The following is a 9,984-nucleotide window of genomic DNA, read 5'->3' as shown; positions in this document are numbered from 1 at the left end:
CGATTATTTAGAGTTGAGAGGTTTTGAAAATATTTCTATCGTAATATGTGCACAGTTCAGTAGATTTTATTTTGAAAATAAAATAAGAAATACAGAAAATAATAAACTCAAATGCCTTTAAAAGTTTTTTATTTCCGTAATTGAAAATTTTAAACCAAAATTATATTGGTCCTAATTAACTTTACTTTGAAAGACAAATCTCTAAATTCCTCTTGTCTTATTTACAATAAATCTAGATGACCCAATAGCATTTAAGCAGAAATGTGATATACTTAATGCTTAACATTTTCTTAACACTTTATCTCAGAAACATCCATTTTTATGCTACCTAGGTAAGAGCGTGGAAGTGAATATTAAAATCCCATAACCATATTTTGGTGCTGATGCTGCATTTTCACGTTTTATGATCTATCTTGAGCTTTTTGACTGAATGACAGTCTGCTGTTTAATCAAGAGCCATGTGTTATTCTATATAAGTGTACTGTATTATAAAAGTGAATGTAAAATTAATTTCAGGATATATATGTTTAATTACATAGTCTCATGTTACATATCTGAATCAAATTGTGCATTGCCTCTTAATAGCTTGAAAAAGTTTGGAATTAATTTAAGCAATGAAGCTTGAGATGTTTTTAAGGAGGCTTTTCTCAGATCATAACTCAGTTCTCAAAGTTGAATCCTTTGTGGTTTTTCCAGTTTAGCCCCTCGGGTGGGGAAGTAAAGGATATGACATTTACTGAATGCTTGTTTTGTACCAGGTGATGGGATATATGGTTTACACATATCACCTTGTTTTAAAGCTTAATAAAATTCCATGAGGTTACCGTAATTATTCCCATTTTATACATGAACCGAAAAATCAAGAGGCAACTACTTGAGGTCACACCATGAGTAAGTGGTGGAACCGGGATTTGCATACAAAGGTGTATGCCTCCAGGGTGAAATCATTTTTTAGAATAGGACTTGCCTATGACTAGGGAAAAAAGACTAGAAGGATGAATGTACACCATTATGTCAGCCATGGTGGGATTAAAGTTAATTTTTTTTTAAAGATTTTATTTATTTGACAGACAGAGATCACAAGCAGGAAGAGAGGCAGGCAGAGAGAGAGGAGGAAGCAGGCTCCCTGCTGAGCAGAGAGCCCGATGCGGGGCTCAATTCCAGGACCCTGAGATCATGACCTGGGTAGAAGGCAGAGGCTCAACCCACTGACCCACCCAGGCGCCCCAAAAGTTAATTTTTAATTCTTCATTAAATCATTCTGTATTGCCTGAATTTCTGATAATGCATATGTATATTTATTTATTCAAATATAGTATAGGACTTGAAATGACCTTCAGAAGTCAGGCAGGTTGAAACTGTTAGCTGTGAAGGGCTCCATGGGCTATAGTCATATAGTGCTTCTTAACAATAGAGGTTTGAATCAGGTCAGCTTCTGAATGCCCAAGTGCTGAATCTGTGTCTGGGGACAAGATGATCATGGGGTGATAATGTGTTTCCCAGAGACCTTAAACGTCAACTGTAGTCTGAAAGATAACCAATATACGGTCCACTCCAAGCCAGAAAGATTCTCATATGTGAACCTGGGATGGCTTGATTATTACTAGGTCATGTAAGCAAGAATTACCCCTGCCTACTTAACCACTACCACTTTAAGAACAATTTCTCTAATAGCTATTGAGAATCCTGGAATCATTTCACTCACTCCTCTAATAGAAGTACGGGCTTACTGTTATTTACCAAGTAGCCCTTTACTTTATATGTGTCCTTGTAACAGTATAGATCAAGATTCAAGTAGTTATCCACCACCTCCTTTCCTTAAATGTATGATTCCCTTTCATATTTCTTTTTTTTAATTAAATTGAATTTAATTTTTTTCAGTGTTCCAAAATTCATTGTTTATGCACCTCACCCAGTGTCCCCCTTTCATATTTCTTAATTGTCTATATGAAGGTATTGGGTTAGAAAGTCAGCTAGTTGGGTATAATAATGCTGTGGTGTGCCACCCAGATTCCTCCTTTTAGACCAAGGTCCTAAAAGATCAGGGTCATTCCTCCTCCAGCTTCCAGAAGTGTTGTTTGCTGGCAGCCCATGGTTGAGAACCTCCTCAGAAATTGCCCTTGACCAAAGGAAGCCACCTTGCTCAAGCTTAGCTGCTTCCTCAGGGTTAGCCCATATCTAACACCTAGACTATAAGTGGGCACAAAGCCCAGCACCCTTGCTCCAATTTGGGGGCATCTCTGAAAGGCCATTGCAGCTCCAGACCTCCCTGTCAAATCATCTGAGACTCCTGTTACAACTTCATCACTGTATAACTTGCCCTTTCGCCCAGTCCTTCTTCCCTCATTCCTTTATAAGCATCTCTCTTAAGAGCCCTCTCCATGTGATGTGTTGTCTGAGTTTCTTTCCCCAGAAGCAGGATCTAAGATTCGCCTACATTTCCTATGCCCTCTCTACCACTATTCTCCCCCAGTTGAACTCTAGTTAGAGTAGCATCCATTGGGAATATCACAATACCTGTACCAGGCAGATCCCTTCTTCTTAGAGGAACTGAGTTCAGAAAGGGTCTCTACAACTTGCTGTCTAAGCCCCGGGGGTCAAGAGTTGTACTGCTGGTTAGCTTCTCACTGCAAACAGTCTTTATGGGGCGCCAATAAAGTGAGCACTGTTGTCAAACCAAACTCCAAGATTGTCTGCCTTCCTGGATTACAGAGGCCATGAGTGCAGTGACAGGTCAGAGCCAAGAATTTTCTGTAGTAGCAGCCAACCGCAGTAGCAGCGCTAAAACAAAGGTCTCTAGTCTAGGATGAAGCAAGGACACCACTTCATAGGTGACCTTCTGGGACCCAACGCCAGTCTCTTGGGCTGGGCTTCACCATTAACCATGTACAAGGAACCATGGTATTAGAATAGACCCTGTCTTCTCTGGGTTTGGTGACTGGGTAACTTGGCATCTTCTTTTAGATTTACAAATATACCATGAATTTCACAAAAGCCAGCTAAGTTAGAGAGATAAAATGGCTCTGGAGGACATCACCAAGAAATGTGTTATCTCTACGAAACAACTCTTTTTATGAAAAATATACTAGAACAGATTGCAGCAGGACAACATGGTCAATAAAGACTTCAGGATTTAATTGCTCACATAGGGGAACATTTTCTTTAACATCAAAGTGAGCTATTTTCCCCAGTACTGCAATGATTGTTACACATTTTGTAGACTCCCCCAGAACTCTCTCTACATGGGATCTGCTAACTACAATCCACACTAAGGCAAACGATTAATTGACTCCAGGAGAAAAATCTTTAAAAATGGTGGGTCTCTATCCTGCTAAACTTGTTTCTCTACTTCTCAGATATAATTTCCTCACTTCAGCATTCAAAGAGAATTTATAGTATGAAACAATTTCATTCAACCGGTAAATTAATTTAGTTTTACAGAGATAACCTTTGTAGAGAATTCCTCTGGTTAGGCAGGATCAAGTGCTGCTTGAAATCAGACCACAAAAATAATTTTTTAATGATCTAAATAGTCAACTAGTAACCCTTGCTGCTAGCATTGTTTCTGTCAAAATTGAAAGAAAGCTAGAAAACTTTTCAGGTTGCCCTCTTGTTTTGACTACTAGGAAACTCAGAACCAAATTTAATGTTTAATGTCAATAACAATTCTTAGCTCAAATTTTCTGATAAAATCCTTCTTTTCCCACCCCAGCTTCATTCTATCTCCCCAATACATAACTACAAAATTTTTAAAAAAATATTTTTGAAAGTTTACTCTGGTAACAAACAGAAGACCAAGAAACATTCTTGAAACTGTAACTATTTCTGGCTTGCTGGCTCAAAATTTTAAAGGTGATAAAAGGGAGGCAGTTAAATCACAAGCAATTAACAAGTGGGCAACAAGGAGAAGATATACAAGTTCAACATCTTTCCAAAGACCAAGACTTTGATATGAGTGGCTGAATATGGATTATATATCCACCATGGGAGGGAAAACAGTTTCTTCAATATGGAATTCATTTTCCCAAACTGAATAGGTCTGCATCTCAAATAGTTCCATCGAATAAACTGTGCCTTAAATCTTTTTTGGATAGCTGAGCCTAAATCAGATTTAGTTATAAAAGGTTTCATTTTACATAACCAATATTTAAAGTTTCTACTGAGTCTTCAAAATGATTTGCTGCAATGCATGTGTTTTTGGTGTGAGTCCAACTTCCCAACTTGTCTAAGTTTCACTGATAAAAGTTCACATTAACTTAGATAACAGGCCAGCACTGAAAGCTCTCAGGCTAGTTATCACTGTTCCCCCATGTCTTCAGCATATTCAGATAAGATGAACTGAATCTTTATAAAAACTGACATTAATTGGCATGATTCCCTATATCAATACCTCAATCAATTTAAAAATATCTTTCCATATTCTCTGTGTGTTGGAATCTGAGATAATGGAGTGTATATGTCAAGATAGCATGGTCTCTGATGTAATAAAAATATAACCCTAGGGTCCTAGTGACTTAGCAAAATAAAGGCTTATTTCTTATTCATGCTAAGTCCCAATGCGATGTTAGCTAACTCTTCGGAGTAGCTGTTCTCCATTCTGTGACATAGAGATGCAAGCCATTTGTACCTTATACCTCCACCACCTTAGTACCTACTCTTCCTTGTATCATGGCTGGAGAGATACAGAGAGTCAGAAAGAAAAGAGAGTTAGAAAGTTGAACATTGACTCTTGAGGGCTTCAACTTGGAGTGACTCTTGTTCATGGCCCAGTGGGCACATGGGAGCATGCATATTCAGTGAACAGCACATGTCTCTGATTCAGGCACTGTAGACCATTCTGAGGGAGTGTGCAGACTTTTCTTACATCTGTTTCTGTGAAAATGTAGGTTCTATCAATGTCACTGTTTTTAAATAAGGTCTTGTGTATAGGGCATATTTGAATGAATACATAACATCCATGCTTATAATTATACACATAAAAACAATATAACTTTGTCTCATCAGATAATTCCTCCTTTGTTTTTTATGAGTGAGTCTTGTGTGGATATTAAGATATTTTTTGATTAAGGCATTGTTTTATTGTTTAAATGATATGGTCAAAGACATACCCCACTTAGGCAGGAAGTAGGTTTTCACTGAAATAAGAGGCTATTCATGGTGCCAGACACCAGAATCCCAACAATCTTCTGGGGGTTAAAAAAAAAAAAGAAGAAGGAAGAAAGAAAAAGCAAATCTGTTTTCTCCAAAGGGAAACCAGGATCAAGATGCATTGCTCAGAAAGGTCGTAGAGTGATAATGCTCTTCTCAAAGTTGGTAAGACTATCAGGAGATCATCTGCTGTGTGTTGGGAGGAAGCATGACAATAAGCAGACTGAAGGCTGGGGGAGGTAAGGTTCCTAGGCAAGGGACTATTAGTGCATACTGACCTTTTAGAATAAGAACAGAAGAGTGAGTGAGAAGATTGGCCTAGGTCCTGGGACCTTGCTCACTATTTCAGCACTTGGAGAAGTCAGTCTCAAAATTCTTGGGGGTGGACCAAGGGTTTGGTTTATCCTTCAGACCACATTTAGAAAGGAAGTGGAAACTCTTGTTAATCTAGATGGAAATTGAAATGAAGAAAATGAGAAGACCCCAGTGGGCCCAGTGGAAGGCTATAGTCAGAGACAAAGTCAGGATTCAAGTTGATGAGCATGGCTGTGCTGTTTGACACTCCGGGGGGTGAGGGGAGGAAAGATGAGGCTAAGGAAACGGACAGTGGCTGAATCATAGATTCACTTTCAGAGTCAATGTAGTGTCACTATGGGATTGATAGTCATGACAACACATGATAAATTTTCATCTGTGAAGCATCAGCTGGGAGGCTTTTGCAGTCTAGAGACAATGATTTGGGGGATTGTGGTAGTGATGAGGATAGAGCTCCAATATTTGGCAATGGGCTGTGCAGGACTTGCTACTGATGGTGGGGTGGGAGAGTTACAAGTGAGTCATGATGACTTCCAGATTGTAGGCCTAGGAGACTGGGTAATGATGGGGTCATATCCACTGAGAGAGAGCAGAAGCTGGTCAAGTGTGGGGAAGGTAATGGGATGGGTCTGTACATGGTGAATTCGAGCTATTTGTGGCCCAGAACAGATACTCAAGAACTCTTCTTTGATTACGTGAATTCCTTAATCCTTCAGAAAGAAAAGTAACGACTATTTCCCCATATCTGGACTCCAACTAGAAAGGGTGCTGAGATTATTAGAAATTAAGATAATATTCAATTTTTATTCAAGTTGTCCTCCATTGAGAGTTGGAGGCTGTCCTTGTTACTCATTACTTACTGATGCACTGTTCTGCCCATTGGGTTGCACCTCCCGGTTCCCACTGCTTCAGTCATAGCTGAGTTCCCCAGATCTTCTGTACTCTGTGCCTCTACCAGCATGAACAAGCTGGCGTTAGCACCTGCAACACTCACCCAGGAAGCAGGACTCTTACCAGCCCTCAGCTCGCCTCTCATCTGTCCCAAGATCTTAAACCCATGACACATTTGACTGGCTTCCCACAGCAATGATGCAGACACCGACTCTGGCTGTTCACAGGCAATCACTGTGTGGTTGCAGATCTCTCTTACTAAAGTAATGTTCATCAACCACATTAGGACTATCAAAATACATGACTGTTCTCCTCCCCCATATTTCAGTGAGACACCTTATTCCTGCTTGATACCTGTAAAGTACTGAATGAATGAACGGGAGGTAAATAAATTAAACAGGAGGCCATTAGAAAAATAAACCTCTTACTGTTCTGTCGATACACCTCATGCTCACACACCATGTGGTTTCTCAATAGCCCCCCGTCCCAGGAATATAGACCCCTTATCACAGATTTAGTGCTGAAGACAATTTTCACTAAGAACTACCTGGAAAGTGCCAGACTCATCATATGCACAGCCTGAAGTCAACATCACGTGTCAGGAGAGGAGTAGGCAGGTCAACAGCCTTTGTAACACAATTTCCCCCAAAGGATGGCAAGGCAAATTTTTTTGCAGCCAAAAAAAAAAAAACCCACAGTTTTAATTGGAACGATTCAGATTTATTCTTAATTTAATTCAGCTGCCCAGCAGCCCTAATTAGATTTGCATCATGATGTATCTTCAATACTATCTATTTTCATAAATGCAAACTTTCCTGAACATGTTTCTGATGGATCCTGACATTTTAAAATATGTCCTATTGTCCTTTTCTGTGCAGTAGACCAAGCACGGAGTGTTCACTCCTATATCATTGTCACTGTGCTATCAGACCAGATGGCTACTTCATCACAGAATCAAGAATTGGGGATAATTGATGCTGCTCCTCACTCTAGAATGTGAAAAGAGAAAGCATTTGCTGCACACGTGCCCACGAAGAGCAGCCCGAGCTGGCAGTAGCTGCCTCGTCAGAGGGCAGTGGGCACTGCGGCCGTGGCCTTCGCGACTGGGAGTCCCTCCCATGGAGCCTGAAGCTCTCTGGTCACAGAGAAAATCCTCACAGCACGTGAGCTGACGCTCCATCCAGTAACCAAATGAAGCCAGAGTGTCCCTTTGTTAAGGAAAACAAGTTGCAATAAAACAGTTCTAAAATGGGAAAGATTATATCTGAATCTTCCATTGTTTCATATTCAAGGATTTCTCCCCTTCATGGGGGAGAAAAAAAAATACGTGTGTTGGCTTAATATTCAGAGCAGTTGTTTTTTGTGTCTCTGACCATTAAATGTTAGAAACGGAAGAGCTATTTATCCTCAGCCTGCTGAAGAGAACAGTGGAAATTTCTTTTTATTGGTCTATAAATAAGCGGAGTCTGAACACACCCTTTATTGGGAGAAGAGCCACGGCAACTCATTACACATACCAACAGGCTCATCACGATTCCTTTTTTGATGTCGCCATAAGCATGCAGATGGAGACATAGACAAAAGATTGTCCTCTCCACTAGCTAACGTATTTAACCTGAGGACCATACTCATATCCCCTGGGTAAAAGAAAAACGCCTATAAAATCAAACATTTCTGGTTAACAGGTGTTATTGTTCAGGAAAACCTAGGTGAATCAGTGAAGTATTATTTAACTCATTAAACACAACGAATCCAATGCTCTTGGTTCCTTTGTTGTACAATCACATAGTATTGACGAAGAAATGTAGGGCTTTGGGGTTTGGTCTGCATCGTACCAGAATCAACTGGTTAATTTAGTTAGAAAAAGATTCCTCCTGAATATCAGTTAAGATGCCTATTTGAATTATACAGACCAAAGATCTGGTTGTGTTCATTTTTGTCTGTGTCAGTTATCTGTGGTTGAGAACATGGAGAAGAGCCACTGAAAATGTCTCAATTATATGGGCAATATAATACATCCCTTTTATCTGAATCTGTTCCATTTTTTCGTTTTCAGATTAGGCAACCTGCAAAAACAGACAGCTACACTAGGGGAATTCAGTTGTGTAGGCAAAATGAAAAGGCTATGAGTGTAAAAAGTGAAAGCAGAACAAACAGAAAGCTTAAGAAATTGGAAAGAACAACAGACAGCTAGCAAGAATCATGTTCCCCCTTCCAAGGAAGGAACTGTATGTGCCTGTTCTCTGTACATGATTTGAGGCTTATACTCGTATTAATGATGATACCCCTTCCATCAATATTTTGGCTTATTACCAGTGTCTGGGAGAAATTTTATTGGCTGCTGCAGTTCATTGAGAATTAATTGATATGACACACTTACTCTACATGAACTTGAAAAAAGTCTATCGAGTGAGTGATTTAACTCATTTTATGGTAATTATAAATTATGCCAGGAAACACTGTTACGGGTGGACTTGTTTCCAGCTCTGGGACTGCATATGTGAGTGTTTTGTACTGTCCACATTCTGGATACCCTGACTTTGATGGACGGGCCACCCCCTCAGCCGAGGCATTGATCGGGCACCCTCACCGGTGTTTGCCCCGTGGCACGTTCTTAACCAAATCAGGAGGCAACAACTGATATTCTGAAAGACAATCTCCAAACTGGATAATTAAAAATTTTCCCCTCACACTCTGCATATTTTAAATAATCTCCTAAGTGTTTCATAAAGTCGGAAAGGAAGAGGGAGGGGAGCGCGGCTGCCAAATCAAACAGAAAATGAAAGATGACTTTAGAAAGAGACTATAAGAATGACTGGCTGCATGTGAAGAACTCTTTTATTTTCATTTCCTGCTCAGTACTGCTGATGAGCAGACGCCGACGATTCTGCCTCTCGGGGAGCGCGCGCCAGTGCCGTTATTAAAAGAAGCCCACCCGAACACGGTCGTTGTTATGCAGGGGCGGTAACTCACATAATGGGGGATGGCATTTCTTTCCACTCGTGCTGCTCCGCTGGTTCTAATAGCAACCTGGAGCTCAATTTCCTCCTCAAGAACATTGCATTTCATGTGGAATGTCAATTATTAAAATGCAGTGTCCCGTGTCTTACTTCTCACTAGATGAATTCATTTGCAAAACTTGCTAATTTATGCAAATGATTCTTAACCTGTAACTGCCTGGAATCTATTTTCCCCTTTCTGGGTTTTGGCAGCTCCAGAGTCTAGATGTGGGAAGGAAATCCATGAATGCAGAATCTGTCAGCTCTGTCATTGTTGTATTGGTTATTGAGTTGTTTAAAAAAAAAAAAAACAAAACACCGCCAGATACAAATATGTTATTAAGTAGAAGCCAGACGGCAGCTGAAGCTAAAAAATCTAGAGATTAAAGATACACCAGAATGAGAGGATCCGGTACCTGCAGGTCCTGACAACCTGAGTGATGTTAGAAGCTAATGACCTCTTTTCTGGGAGAAACTAACTGGTTAATAACCCAAGGAAGGTCTATCAACTACCGGCTAAGACAGATACAGATAGCAGTCAGATAGCAAATGTCTTCCCAAGAATGAACACCAAACTGGCCCGGATTCTAGTAAATACAAAGCACAAAAGGAACTGCATGTAATTTTTAAT

Source organism: Mustela lutreola, chromosome 3 (genome assembly GCF_030435805.1).
Source record: "Mustela lutreola isolate mMusLut2 chromosome 3, mMusLut2.pri, whole genome shotgun sequence".
In the NCBI taxonomy this organism is placed as follows: Eukaryota; Metazoa; Chordata; class Mammalia; order Carnivora; family Mustelidae; genus Mustela; species Mustela lutreola.
Note: the sequence above shows the minus strand (reverse complement) of the source record.